The sequence below is a fragment of the Macrotis lagotis genome, chromosome X, assembly GCF_037893015.1.
Source record: "Macrotis lagotis isolate mMagLag1 chromosome X, bilby.v1.9.chrom.fasta, whole genome shotgun sequence".
Classification (NCBI taxonomy): domain Eukaryota; kingdom Metazoa; phylum Chordata; class Mammalia; order Peramelemorphia; family Peramelidae; genus Macrotis; species Macrotis lagotis.
The window spans coordinates 302,113,636-302,128,440 of NC_133666.1; the positions used below are offsets into that span (position 1 = coordinate 302,113,636).

At 35.8% G+C, this 14,805-nt stretch overlaps 1 protein-coding gene across 1 annotated transcript in view; it reads right to left on the minus strand.

Moving 5' to 3' along the window:
• Positions 1-14,805, minus strand: part of DCC (DCC netrin 1 receptor) — a 1,459,593-nt gene that overhangs the window by 359,971 nt on the left and 1,084,817 nt on the right. The gene's annotated exons all lie outside the window — the stretch shown is intronic.

Genomic DNA, 14,805 nt, shown 5'->3' on the forward strand with positions numbered 1-14,805 from the left:
TTGATTCTAGACAGACCAAATCTTTTTCATCTCTTTTTTTCCTCTTGTCACCTTAATACAGACCCTCCTTACTACCCATCTAGGATATTGTGATAGTTTCCTATTAATACTTCCTTAAGTTCCTGCCCTTTCTCTTCCATACTTCACATTGCTGATAGATTACATATATGCCTGGTCACATTACTTCTCTTTTCAAAACTCGATAATGGTTTATTAGGTACCAATAACATTAAAATTCTTTTCTTTGTCATCTCCAAAATAACTTACTATTCTTCGCCTTCAGGTTTTATTTTCTTCTACTCCTCAGTTGATATTTAAGTCAAATTTTACTACCTGTGTTCCTCAGTACATGTTTTGTACTTTGTCACCTCTATTTGTTTGTTCATGATCTTCTATAGACATGGAATATTTTCCTCTGCTGAATCACCAAATTTTTACCATTCTTCAACAACTCCCTTAAATGAGAGATCCTCCATTTACCATTTACCTCAGTCAAAATTTTCCATTCTCACACTCTGCAGAGAAATTTGTGTCTTTTATTATTTTATCAAGTTCCATTATAGGTTCAAGAAATTCTGATATATTTTGTAACCATTTACTTGGATCAAGGATTTTACAAATTAGGGGTTCATGGACTCCATTGCCTATTTGCCAAAATTTACAAATATCTTCTAAGAATATTTTTAAACATATAATATTTGTTATTACAAAGGAAATCAATTATAATGAAATGCAATTACCAAAATGTATTAAAAAGATTCAGGGTATCCAGGTTAAGAAATCTTAGATTAGATTACAGTTCATATATATTGATTGAATTGAACTGAATAAACTTCTTGGTTACATGATCAATAATATAGAAAATTAGACCTTTTCTCTTATCTTCATAACCACTTAAAACTTTCCAAAATAAGAATTAGGCACAGGAGATAGTATAATTTCAGCTATGTCCATGGTCTAAGACATGAAGAAACCTAACAAAATAGCTTGATGAATCTCTAATGCACTCATTCAGCTTCGCCCATCCACCAACCACCACCCTCTATGAGGGTTGCACAAGTCATTCACAAATACTTACAACAGTATTCAATCATGATTGTGGCAGGACTCTGTGATGCACAAGGACTAGACCAGAGAACTAATGAACACAGGGGAAAGGGTCAGGATTCCAGATTATGGGTGTATAGCCAAAAGACATGAAGAAAAAAGAATTGACATTCCATTAATCCCCCAGAACTCATTTGGGAGATGAAATGTGAATTGTTCAGTATAGAAAGAATTTGAAATAGCTTTAAAGGACAAATATTCAGAAAGTAAACAAATGATTGGGAATATAAGAATAAAAGATTGAAAATATCTAAGATGTCAGGAGAAAAACTCCTTGAGTAAATGAAAATAAATAAACATGGAAAATATTAACAAATGGAAGATGACCTCCAGATCTTCTAAATGAGTCTAGATCAATACTATTATACAATGAAAAAATGAATCAACACCACCTTTGATTCTCACAACAACCCTTTGGGTTAAATGCTTTTATTATTCCCATTTTATATATGATGAAAGTGATAAACTATGAAGTTAAGTGGCATGTCACATAGGGTCACATAGTAAATGTGGGAGGCAAGATTAACATTTGCATCTTGACTGCGATCCACTGTGATTTTCACAACAACCCTTTAAGATAGGTATATTATGCCCACTTTGCAGATGAGAAGACTGAGGTCAAGAATTCTTAAGTGACATGACAAGGGTCACACTACTAGTAAAAGAAGTGGGATTTGAACTCAGGTCTTCCTCACTCCAAGTCCAGTACTCTATCATCTATGTACATAGTGGCCTTATAGTTGAAGGAAACCTGAATTTGGAGTCAGAAGAGAATATAGGATCTAGGATCCTGGATCTGCCAAATGATGTTGGATAAGTCATTTTTTACTCTTTGAAACTTCCTTTTCTCAACTATAAAATTACTCTGCTGGTACTTGTAGTACTTAGTACATAGGTTTATTTTGATGGTAAAATGGGATAATGCATTTAAATAATTGCATAAACTTTGATCACTTTGCCTTATGTTACTATGCCTTGGTTTTTACCATTCTGTTTTCAAGAGAATGAAAGGTCTTTCTAAATGAATTGCCATAGGTGAGATAAAATTGATAAGAGAATAATACATTAAATGATCACTGAAAATCTAATCTATTATTGAATTATCATTCTATTGTGGAAGAAAGTTAAAGGAAGGAGGGAACACAGAAATCCAGAAAACACACACCAGAAATGAAGCACTTTAATAGCTTTAGCAATAATACAAGTTGAAATCCTATGTACCCAACTCACATTTTATAAAGGGATTCCTCTTCTAAAGAAAAGCACATTCAAATGGCTTTATTCTGTGTGTGTGTGTGTGTCCAATTAATTTTGGGGTTTCCTGAGGGATATCCATATAATGGAAAGGGAAACAAAAGAGATACTTTTATGGCTGCATACTGTGGGAGGGATTTTAAATACCATAAAAGTGTATACAAGTATGAAAAACAAAAAAAAAGGCCAAATAAGTCAGAGAGAATAAGTGTGAAGTAAAATAATTCTTTTTCTTCCTTCTTCATTCTTTTAAATTCATACTAAAGTCCCCTTCCCTCTTCTATTTTAAGTGGTCATATAATTTTGTTTTCTATTCCAAATTTTTACCTGATTTCAACATTTTGATATCAATGAAATTAAGTTTTTGTTGGCCCTAGTAGTTTTCTTCTTCAAGAATGGTAAACCAAGACTAGAGACCCATTGTCTCCTATTAAGATCATTGATACAGAAAGTGAGAAAACAGGGAAATAGAAATGAGCAAAAAAGTAAAAATATCATTACTTTTGAGGTTTTGTAAAACAAAACAAAATTCTACAAAATCCTTTGGGATTTTATAAAGAACTGGTCCATTCTCAAACTCCCCCATGCCTGAGGTTCTTAGCAGCCTCTTTCTCCACACAATCTGTCTGCTGTGCAATCATTAGTACTTAGTATATAGTACCTTGATATGACATTTAATTAGTTGGCCAAGTTTACATCTTTTGATTAAATGATATGGAATTTCCTTCAAGCACTTAAAATGTCAAATTGTGACTGGTCCCTGCCTCATCATCCTGGTTACTATCTGATAACAGGGATAATTCATATAACTATGCTAAGCTACTGAAATGAGTTCTAGAGTTTGGAACAAAAGGATCATTAAACCTGATTTGAAGCAGGTAGCAGGAGCCATGTGGGAGCACCTTCCCAATCTCAATATGTTTAGATTGCTTTCTTTCAGTCTGGTCAGTGCTCATTTGTCTTTCTCAAAGGCATGGGATGATTTTTCTTTAAAAAGAGTAGTAGTAATTTTTTTGGTGCCTTTTTCCCTACCCCAACCACCCATTAGTCAGTTAAATGCTATCTTCTGGTCCCTAATGAGGACCTAAACTATCAGACATTTACTTCATTGCCAACATACATAGCACCACATTTTCTAAAATAGGAATGTTCTTCTCATCAGTAAAAACTGTTTGGATCCTGAAATGTTCCTTTTCTCTCTTTGAGCTGTATCATCTCAGCATGTTGAAAATGCTCTTTGTTGAATCATTGCCAGCTGGATTTTGAAAAAACGAGAGTTGATTCTTTTCAAACATCTGTTGTCATATCTTGAATTTGAAGGACATAAAGTGAGCCCTGAAAGAAACTTGTAAGTTCAGCGAGGGGGCCATCATGTTGAGAAAAAATTTGTAAGTTAAAAAAAACTCATAAGAAAAAACACAAGGTGTGTCATGGCAGAGGAGAAGAATCTCCTGGATACTGGCACAATAGGGGAGTGTCAAGTGAAATAGAGAAGAACTTGTACTTTTCTCACTTATTTTTTTTTATGAGGGTGGGGTTCTTGCTTTGGTCTGTGGGCTCTAGAAACAGTCTAGAGCCTGGGATTATAGAATTCTTCCCAGGCTTCTACGTAACTCTTCCAACCTGCCTTAGGATGCATACTAACTTTTCCCCATGTATGTTCAATATTACATAAACACATACAAAACATGTAATGATTATCCTTCCATATTGAAGAAGACCAGGACATCAGGGGAGTGATACTAAGACAAGTAAGTGAATTGGATTAGAGTGGGGGGGGGGGGGGCGTGCTAAGTCACCACCTCACTTTCTCCTCCATAGCCATCTGGGTTCAGAGGCCAGATATGAATCAGGACAATGGGAGATGGCCCTGGATGTGAGGCAGTCAGGGTTAAATGACTTGCCCAAGGTCACACAGTTAGTAAGTATCATGCATCTGAGATTCGATTCTAACCCTTATCTACTCCAAGACTCCAAGACTAGTCAGCTATTCACTGCATTATCTAAGGCTATCTCCAGCCATCCTAGCCACTTGGCTCTGGAAGAGAAAGTAAGGCAGGTCACTTATCACTTATTACCCCCTCACTCAAATCCAATTCATGTGCTTATCATGGCATCATCTCCCTTATGTCAAATTCTCTTTGAGATCGAAAGACAAACATCATCAAGCTTCTGAAGACAGGGACATTATAGAAATGAGAGACAGAATAATATAATAGGTAGGCAGTCAACTGTGGAATCAGAAATAAATGGGTTTAAGTCCTTCCTCTGTTTTGTATGACTCTGAATGATGACAAATTCTCAGTAACACAAAAAGCTCTCTAAGATAATAAACTGTAAAGTACTTGAACTGGTAGAAGGATTTCTTCTTATAAGTTAGGTTATAGGTTGGATAAATATGTATACATGCATTTATGATGTGCACACACACACATATATATATAGACATACACATATTTTGGATATATGTGTACCTATGCATGTATATTTACATACAACACAAATGTGTATACTACAACTATGCATAGGTATTATATTTATATATATATATACACCCTCATATATGTATATACATTGTGCATATATGTATATATACATACACATATATAAGCATACATATAGTCAAAAATATCCAACTATGCTCATTTATTAACTTTAAAAATAATGTAAGGCAATGCTAAAAAAACTGCCTTAGATGCTTTTCTCAAACAATGTTTTCTGTCATGCTTATGTCAAAATCATACTAGATCCCTTCAACCACATAAAACAGAAAACTTTGACAGACTTCTGAATGTTTATATCAAATGAAACATAAAACATAAGATATATCCTTGTTAAAGGTGTTTATTTCACCAAGAAGATATCTAGTACAAAGTCCTTATGGAAGAGAAATGACTTATAGTGTTGTCATTCTTTAGATGCTTCACTTTATGAATAATATCATGGTAATTGCCTCAAGTTCCAGAACACAATAGAACTTATAAAATAAGTCTATTCACCCTGAAAATGAACAATTAGATGAAAAATGGTTATGTTTCATGTGTAGTTGAATGGTCAATATATAGAGTTCTTCACTTATTTATATTCTTTGGAAAGAATGTGCATGGGCAATGGGAGAAGAGGTTGGATTGTCTTTGTACAGTGATTTTAATGATTACAAATTTATTCCTGTAATGAAGGCCTATCCTTTAAACAAAAAATATTTTTTCAGTTACACTGTAAAGCTGTGAAACATGTATAACAATTTCTGAAGAATTAAAGTCATGGGTCTCTTGAAGGCAATAAAGAAATACATGGTGGGCATGAGTTGACTATAATAACAGTCAAGAATTACATAAGAGAATTTGCATAAATGTTTTCATTAGAAAACCACATGAGAAGAAATGGAGTTGAGCCAGATATTTGTAATAACAATTAGACAAAGGCAAATGGGCAGTCTACACATTCTAATAGTTTGCATGAAATGTTGAAAAAAAAATGAGTACACATGAGGTAAACTCCCTGGGGATGAGTTAATGAAAGCAATGGATACATGTTGGACAGAATACCCATCTCCATGAAATCATAAATCTATCAAGTGTAGAATTAACTTCAACTTAACTGGTACAACTGCATGGAAAAATGAGGATCCTGAATAGTCTTTGAGAACTGAGATAAACAAGTCAATGAACAGATATGCAGATATATGTGAACAAGAAGAATTAAGAAAGCAGACATTTTTATTGGAACTAAGAAAATAAGTATATTGACTTCAGAGAAATGACACCAAGCCATGAACAACCATCAAGGAGGTACTAATTGGCAAAGTGATTGGACTGAATTTAGAAATTAAAAAAGGAAAGGAACTTTAAATTGAGAGCAAGACCAAAATAACTGATACTTATAGGTGATGAAACAGTGGAAAGATTCTAATGTACAGTAATGTAAAGGGAATTTGGGAGTAAGCATATAGATGAAAAGGTGTTTCAAGTCATATTTTTAAAGCCTAGTAAATAAATTTTCTGACTGAAATTAAAGAGGTTGTTCAATATGAGTAGGTAACATGGAGTAAAAATAAATTCTTTTGAATACGAATTGTATTAGTAAACATAAAAGGATGGCTAACTGAAATTTTTCAAACTTAATTTTAGTGATAGTAACATGACTGCCAGTTTGTAATATATTTTTCTTTATTGTATCATGTTCTGAAGTTTTCTATTTGACTGAAATATCTTCTTATCTCTCTTTTTCTCTGAAATATCTTCAAAATACTGTTTAGATAGCTGGGGTAACCCTCTAATTTTATCTATTAGAAAAGATCTTATAGGATCATAAATCACAATCATAAAGTTGAAAGAGACTTTAGACATCATGTAGTTAAGATTAGTATCCATTTTACAGATTAATAAACTGAGGTCCAGTGAGGTAGTAACTTCAGGGGCAGAGATATAATGTGAATCCACATTATTTGATATAAAATTCAAAGCTCTTTTCAACGTTCTAAAGAGAAAATTATCTGAGTTATGGACTTGGTTAAAGCTTACTATTTTATATTTTGAGGGGGCATCCATTTTTCTCATTATAAATTAAAATATATGTCTTAATAGGGTAACTAACCTCTTTTCTCTCCATCTTCCTTAATTTAAATAACATAGATATTTCCCTTTATTTTTTGTAGTAAATAAAATATTTACTATTTTAAAGTGATCTATTTTAGACCATACAGATTGATGTCATTATTAAGCAGTAAACATTGGGATTAGATGTATTTAAAAAAATTACAACTGTGGAAAATAAAGAAGAACTAGCTGTATTTTCAGGCTATCTTTTCCTACTTGAGATGGTGATGATGATGGTGATGATGATGATGATGATGATGATGATGATGATGATGACTATTGAAATCACTCATCTTGGATTTTGTTCTCACTGCCAATAAATTAACAACCCTATTTGGGATGATTTGCCTCCTACATATCTAGGGGAAAAAAAACAAAAGAAAACAAAACTTCTAAGTTTGCACTTTGATTAGTGAGTATTTTCCTATGCTCAAACTATATTTTATTGTTCTACCATCCTATCTGACATGCATTTTCTTTAGTCATTGGAAGAAAAGTCTAGCAAGCTGATGACTCAACTTCTCAGAGTTGGTAAAGAATGAAATGGTCTGTGCTCCTATCATAGGTTGACAAAAGGGACATCAATAATTAGAATAACTGCAATGATCTATGTTTACCTGGCCCTTGTAGAATTTTTTATATGACTAGAGGAAATTTTGAGAAGATCATCTAATCTTCTATCCTCTTTTCAAGCAGGACAACTTCCAAATATTCCATTCATATAAGATTCTAAAATTGAAGGAAATGAATTCTTTTGAGGAACTATCCAACAAATTCAGTTATTTAAAGACAATCAATCAATTGCTTTATTTTGAGAAGAGGAGCCAGACCTTTCTCTGACCCATCACTTCCCATCTACTGCAAAAGTACACCTTAGGGAAAGGTGGCAAGGGATCTGGCCAGATTAAATTATATCTATGCCAGCAAAAGGAAACTCCCACCTCCTGCTACCAATCTGATTTATCATCAGCAAAGTTAAGAAATTCTGTTGCCCTGGTCTCTTGAAGCAAGAGGAAGAGGAAAGTCTATGGCAACTAGATTCCTTTACCTGCTATGCACCTTTCACTTCCTTACCCTGCTGGGCCATTTCCTGGCTAATCTCCAGGTTCTGAAGGGAAGAGCTAAGGTAAAATGGAGCATCTTAACTGACTATCTGACCATGTGTTTTCCATTGTGGGCTGGACTTGTCTCCTGCCCAATCTTTACACTTTTAAAAATCTAGGTAGCACAGTGGATAGAGCACTGGTTTTGGGAGTCAGGAGGATGGAAGTTCGAATCCAGCCCCAGATACTTAACTTTTACTGTATGACCTTGAGCAAGTCACTTAATCCTGTTGTCTCACATCCAGGGCCATCTCCACTCATTCCAATTGATATATGACCATTGGACCCAGATGGCTCTGAAGGAGAAAATGAGACTGGTGACTTAGCACAACCCCTCCTCACTCAAATCTAATTCATGTGGTTGTCATGGCATCAGTTCCCTGATATTGTGGTCTTCTTAGAGAAAAAAGGACAAACATCACACTTTTTTTAAAAAGAGTAGTACCTTCTACTCAAAGATGTACATTTTCATATCTGTCCATATGTGAGGAATGAAGGGCATTGTTGGTCTTCACAGGGTGTGAAAGGGGGCCCCTTTGAAATACATTACAAAGGGGGAATGGTCCCAGTCAATCACAAAATTAGGAGAGTTCTCCTAATCCTATTCTAAAAATGACAAATCCAAGATTAGAAGAAACTAGTCCTTAACTTGTCAAGAGTAACCTAGAGTCTTGAACTTCTCCTTTGAACAAGCTCAAGGAGATCTATCTGTTCTTGCTCATTAGTATAATGAGCAGGGTGGGGAAAGTATAGGAACCAATGTATCAATTAGATTTGTGACCCCAGCCTATGGTTGGCATGAAGGGGCAGGAACAAAGCCTTTCAAGTTGCATAAAAGAGTTTGTATTTTGAGTGTTCCCTGCCACTCTCTCCCACCATGAGAGAGGTGTGCCATTTTGTTAAGATAGCTTAATAAAAACCATTTTAATCATTCTGGACTAAGTAAGTATTCTTGAGCCATTTATAACAATTTTGGGTCTCGTCTCAAGATATTAATTCAAATCTCTGTTCCTGGTATTTTCCAGGAAGAACACAAGAAAATAATGCACACAAATAGCTTGATTTCAAGCTCATTTTCTTGGTGTTCTTTGCTGGGGAAATATCTCAGAGATTCCTGGGAAAATTGGCCTGGGTTTGGAGCCAAGAGTGATTAAAATGGGGGGCGGCTAGGTGGCATAGTGGATAAAGCACCGGCCCTGGAGTCAGGAGTACCTGGCTTCAAATCTAGTCTCAGACACTTAATAATTACCTAGATGTGTGGCCTTGGGCAAGCCACTTAACCCCATTTGCCTTGCAAAAACCTTAAAAAAAAGAGTGATTAAAATGTCTGAGAGTAGAACTGCAGTAAAGGGGTGATTTCCAGGGTGGCACTGATGGCCAGAACCACGCTGGACAGGCTGAGAAGTCCTCCAGGTGGGAGATCTATCCCGAAGGAGAGGCCAGAGGATGATAGGGTGCCCTGAAGGAAGGGGATTTTGGTTCTCTCTTCAGAAATTTCCCCAAAATCTTTTTTTTTAGGCTTTTTTGCAAGGCAATGGGGTTAAGTGGCTTGCCCAAGGCCAAAATCTTAAAAGGGGAAGGTTGCCTTGAGACTTGGGGAGCAAGGGAGCCATATGGCTGCTAGCTGGAAGCCAAGGAAGCCAGAAGGAAGGAAGCAGATTGGATCCAGTGCTGTGTGAGTGAGTTTGAATGTTCCCATGGGAGTGTGTGTTTTTGTTCTATGTCCTGTCTTGTGCAAGTATCTATTTTAAGCATTTCTGGATCTGAGGACCCAACTTAAGTTTTAACCTGGGGGAGCTCGGAGTTGGGCTGAAGAGTTTCAGAAGACAGGGAGAAAAAAGTAGGTATGCAGCAACACCCCCCACCCCATGCAGAGATCAGTTCCTCCCTCACCCAGCTGGTGGTAGCTGTGCTGGTGTGTAAAGAGTAAAGGGGAGGGGGATTCTTAAAAAGAAAAAACTATGGTTCTGGTAGAGTTTACAAGAGTTTAAGAAAAAGAACATTTAAGGGAAAGATTGACAAGTTATAGGAGAGATTTCTTATCCTTATGACTGTCTGGGAAAGATCCCTTGCTTTCTCCCTGGGTTGGGGGAAGGGGTTGGTGAGCTGGACATGGTTTTGATACAATCTGCCATCTTGCTAATACTTGAACTCTAGACTGAGTCCACCTAAGAGCCCTACCCACCCATGATAGGGGTGGGGGAGACAGGAGACTCCTCCACAGGTATGATATGTGATTGGGAAAGGAAGAAAATATAAAATCTAGGGGTGAAGAGAGCATTAATTGAGAGGAAATTACATTTAATGAATATCTGCTGGCCACATAGCCTGAATGATGACTCATTGTTTTTAAGGTTTCTGAACTAGAGTTTTGGGAAGCACACTAAGGGCTTTAAATGAGGGATACTAGTGTTGTAACATTCTGACAAAATTTGTACAGAATAGGAGGAATTAAATAACCTAGATTGTTAAATTAGTTTGAGATTATAAGCTATTTTAACACTATTGTAACTATTGCAAGGAGTTAAGTGGTTTAGGATTTTAAACTTTATTGTAACACCTTTGAGTTACAGAAAAGTGGTATTGTGTTACTAAGAAGAGAAATATCTATGTTATCAGGTATGCTTACTGATTTCTTTGGGAAAAAGCTCTAATTCATTTTAATGTTAAGCCTAATAATGTAACAATGGTATTTTTATTTTGGATAGAGCTTTTGGAATATGAATGCTAGATTCTTTGTATAAGGTACTCTAAAGTTTTTATCAAACTAAACTGTTGGGAAGTTTAGTTGTAATTGCATTTGGGTTTTAAATGTAGCATATGTATGAGATTGGATTCTGAGAATTTGGGTAAAGAGGTCTGGAAGACAAAAGCATAAAGATCGTGGCATATTCACTTTGCTTTTGTTCTAAGGGAAATGAGATGTTTAAATAAGAATCTTATGATTAATGTATATTAACAATGTATGTTTAATTTTAAAGAAGCCAAGAATGTGGACTTCTTGTTAACCGCAGACAGCTGATGGGGGGTTCTGATGGATAAACAAACATTGTGTAGGTAACTTATTGATGAATAAGATGTATTTATCAGTTATATGATATTCTTTTGTAATTGGAAAGAGATTAATTTGTATATATTTTGTGAATATATGTTATTTAAATACTTTATTGTTAAAGCCTGTGATTAATATGTGATTGCTTTGAAGGGCAATAAGGGAAATATCAAAAAGTATGACCCTTTCTGGGATAGATCATGAATAATGTAATAATGGAAGGATTGCTTTGTACAATCTTGTAATTTCTGTGTTATATTGAATTGTTATACTGAATTGAATTATATTGAATTATGTTGAATTCAATTGTTATATTGAAATTAATAACACATGTTGTAAATTTAAAACTATCTAGGATGTTCTAATGGTTTTAAAGAATCTGAAAAGTAATTTGTATGTTAGGGGACAGCTAGGTGGTGCAGAGGATAGAGCACTAGGGCCTAGAGTCAGGAGATGTAAGTTCAAATGGAATCTCAGACACTTGGTGATTGCCTAGTTGTGTGAACTTGGGCAAGTCATTTAACCTCAATTACCTTGCCAAAATAAAAATAACCATTTGTATGTTGAGGATGGCTAGTAGTTAAACAAGTTTATATATAGAAGTTTCTAGTTATATAAGTAAATTGGGAATATTTTGGATGTGTGTGTGTGTGTGTGTGTGTGTGTGTGTGTGTACATATATATTCCAAAGCTGTAGCTGTTTGCTTTGAAGTAAAAGCATTATATAAAATGAGAAAGATAAACATAAGATAATTTGAGATTTTTCTGTACAATCTGCTGGACAAGGGAGGTGTTTATTTGTTGTAAAATACAACAGGCTAGAAGGAGGTTTCCCTAGCCAAGGGGAGTCTAATATGCTATCTTTATAGAGAGATGAAGTAGATCTTATTTCAGACAAAGGAATATCTCTAGTAAGAGGTAGGAGATGAGGCCTGTAGGGCCAATCATAGTTAGAATTCCTGGTTTTAGGCAAAGACCCAGGAAATATACTCAAAGCTTTAGATAGGGTTTTATTAATTGGGACTCTATTAAAATTTTAATTGGAATTAAGTGAATTGTATTTGTTGTAAGTTCTAACTAGGTAAAACAACTATTTTAGATCATGGGACTTTTTAAATCAATTTTCTCTTATGTCACATACCAGAATGGTCAACAAAAGGAAAATCTACTGGGTATAAATGTCATGTTCTTGGAGCCAAGGAAGACAATGGGCTAAAGATTTCAGGTGACAGGGATGTGCAGCTGAAGGGTTAGCTTCTCAGTATGGCTGAGATAGGACCCCTTTGACTCGATTTCCCCAAAATGATATTTGGAAGAATAAATCTGGTCCAAGACATTTAACTAACCCACATGACCTCTGCCTGGACACTGGCATTCAATACTTATATCTATAAAGGAATTTTCCTTTAATGTCCTGGATCTTTATAGTTAGTTGCTAAGCAACCAGAAAAAAGAATTTTTAGGTGAATTTGATCTAAATAGCCAGAGATAGGTTAGGTATCTGATTCTGACACCTGTTATCAGCTATATGTTAAGATAGGAAGTAAGTTTCTTAATTTTTTTGTTAGAGGGGATATTCTTAGGATGGGAAATTCTTAGGATAATTATAGTTTCAAGTTCTAGTTTAAGGAAAGGAATGTGAGTTAGATAAGTACACCAGGAAAAGAAAAATATGGGATCATTTTGAAAAAAAAATTTTTGGTTAAAGATGTTTGAGTCATTATTGTAATGAGAAAGAGGGAAATTATTGGGTGGCATGATTATATCCTACATGAGTCTGTATATCCTATTTAGGGAGAGTCCTATCTCTGATTTACACAATGGGGCATTAGTAATGGTGGGAGGGGAATCTCGCTGATAATAAGTCAATGCCCAGTTTTTTGGTGTGGCTAACTGTTGGATTTGTGGTAGTTCATAGCAGTTTGAGAATTGGCCCTGGGTGGCAGTACCCTGGATCTGGCCTAGATTCTCAGTTCCTGGTCAGAGGTGCACTGTGGCACAGGATCCTGATCTGGAGGAGAGAAATACCAGTGGTATGTGACTGAGTCAGTTCAGGGTGACTAATGTTTATAGCTGACTGGTCGGGATATTTGCCTGGGGAGTAGCAAATGTCTGGACATGTCCAGAAGCAGGGCATACAACTTAGAGATAGATGGGGTGCTTTATCCACTGCACCACCTTTATCCACTGCACCACCCTTTTTAAGTTATCTTAATAAAAACCATTTTAATCACTCTGGACCAAGTATTCTTGAGCCATTTATAACACCATACATCCCAGTGATACTAACACCATTTTCTTCCTTATTTCCAATCCCCTCAATCTTCCTACTGAAGACAGAAGAATGGGGTTTGGGGAAAAGGGGGGGGGCTTAAAGATTGATCTATGGAGATTCATTTGGGGGGTAAAGAACTCACCATTCTCTGACTCGGAGATGAGAAAGGCTTAGACTTAAAAATTTACAAGTTACTACAGAAAGTTCACAAATTAATACAAAAAAGTTCATAGGTGACTACAAAAGGCTCACTTAGGTTCTTTGGAGCAGCAGCAGAATAGTGAATTTCAGAATGAGTAGGAAGAGGGTGGGAGAATTTGGGGAATCATGTTTTCCAGAGAGGTCTGGCTTCTCACAGAAAGATAAGCAAGTAGATAAATAGTAAATAGCAAAAGGGGGTGGGGTGGTGGGAATCACATTCCCCAAGAGTGAGCTAGCTCCAAGGAAAACAAGCAGGTTAAGTAGTGGACAAGATAAATAGTAGAGAAGGGCAAAATGGTAGGAGAGTTTAGGAAATGGTATTCTCCAACAGTAGGGTACCCTGCAAAGAAAAACAAACAAAGTAGGAAAGAAGGGTAATAGAGGGCAGGGGATTAGGCTAACATAGAACAGGTTACCCTCCAAATTCAGAGGAACAGCCCAACTGAAGAATGAACTGAACTTTTAAGGAGGACCTAGGTGGGGAGGAGATATGTTGATGAGAAGTAGTAGCTCAAAGAATAAAGATGAGATAATGAGAGGGACAGGTAACTCTAAGAGCAGAGATGAAGTAAAGAGTAGATGAGGATTGGTAGGTCAAAGACTCAATCCTTTCAGGTTAAGGTAGGGATACATTTTTTTGTTAGTAGGAGCTTGTCTTTTTCCTGAAAATGTTAAGGTACTTTACCAAAAAGTTCACTGACCTCATCTCATAGCTTGGAGGCAGGAATTTACTGGGAGTCCTTGCCAGGGAGGGGCAGGATACTTTAATAAATAAAAGTTTATTAACCTCTCTCATAGTTTGGAAGACTATATGGTCAGTACAGAGAGGACAAATTAATAACTATAAAATATATTTATTGCAATAGTTCCCCTACTTCACTACCCTAATGTTTAAACCTAACATCTCCCTTATCTTCAACTGTGCCTTCTAAAATACCTGTTCCATAAGCAAAAAAAATGTCCTTCTTCCTGTTTTTTTTCCTCTCATCCCTTCCATGTTCTTGCTATTACTGGCATGCTTTCCAATACTGACTGCTTATTCACTCATTCTCTTTCTCTTGATGGTTGAGATGGTAGAGTTGGAATACTCCTTTCCCCACATTGCCATTTCCAGGTTCTCTCCCTATCTTTATTATTCAGAAACCTATCTTCCTTGAAACTTCATGCTATTCATTTCTACCTTCCAAACAATATTCTGGGAGATGTTGTCTACAT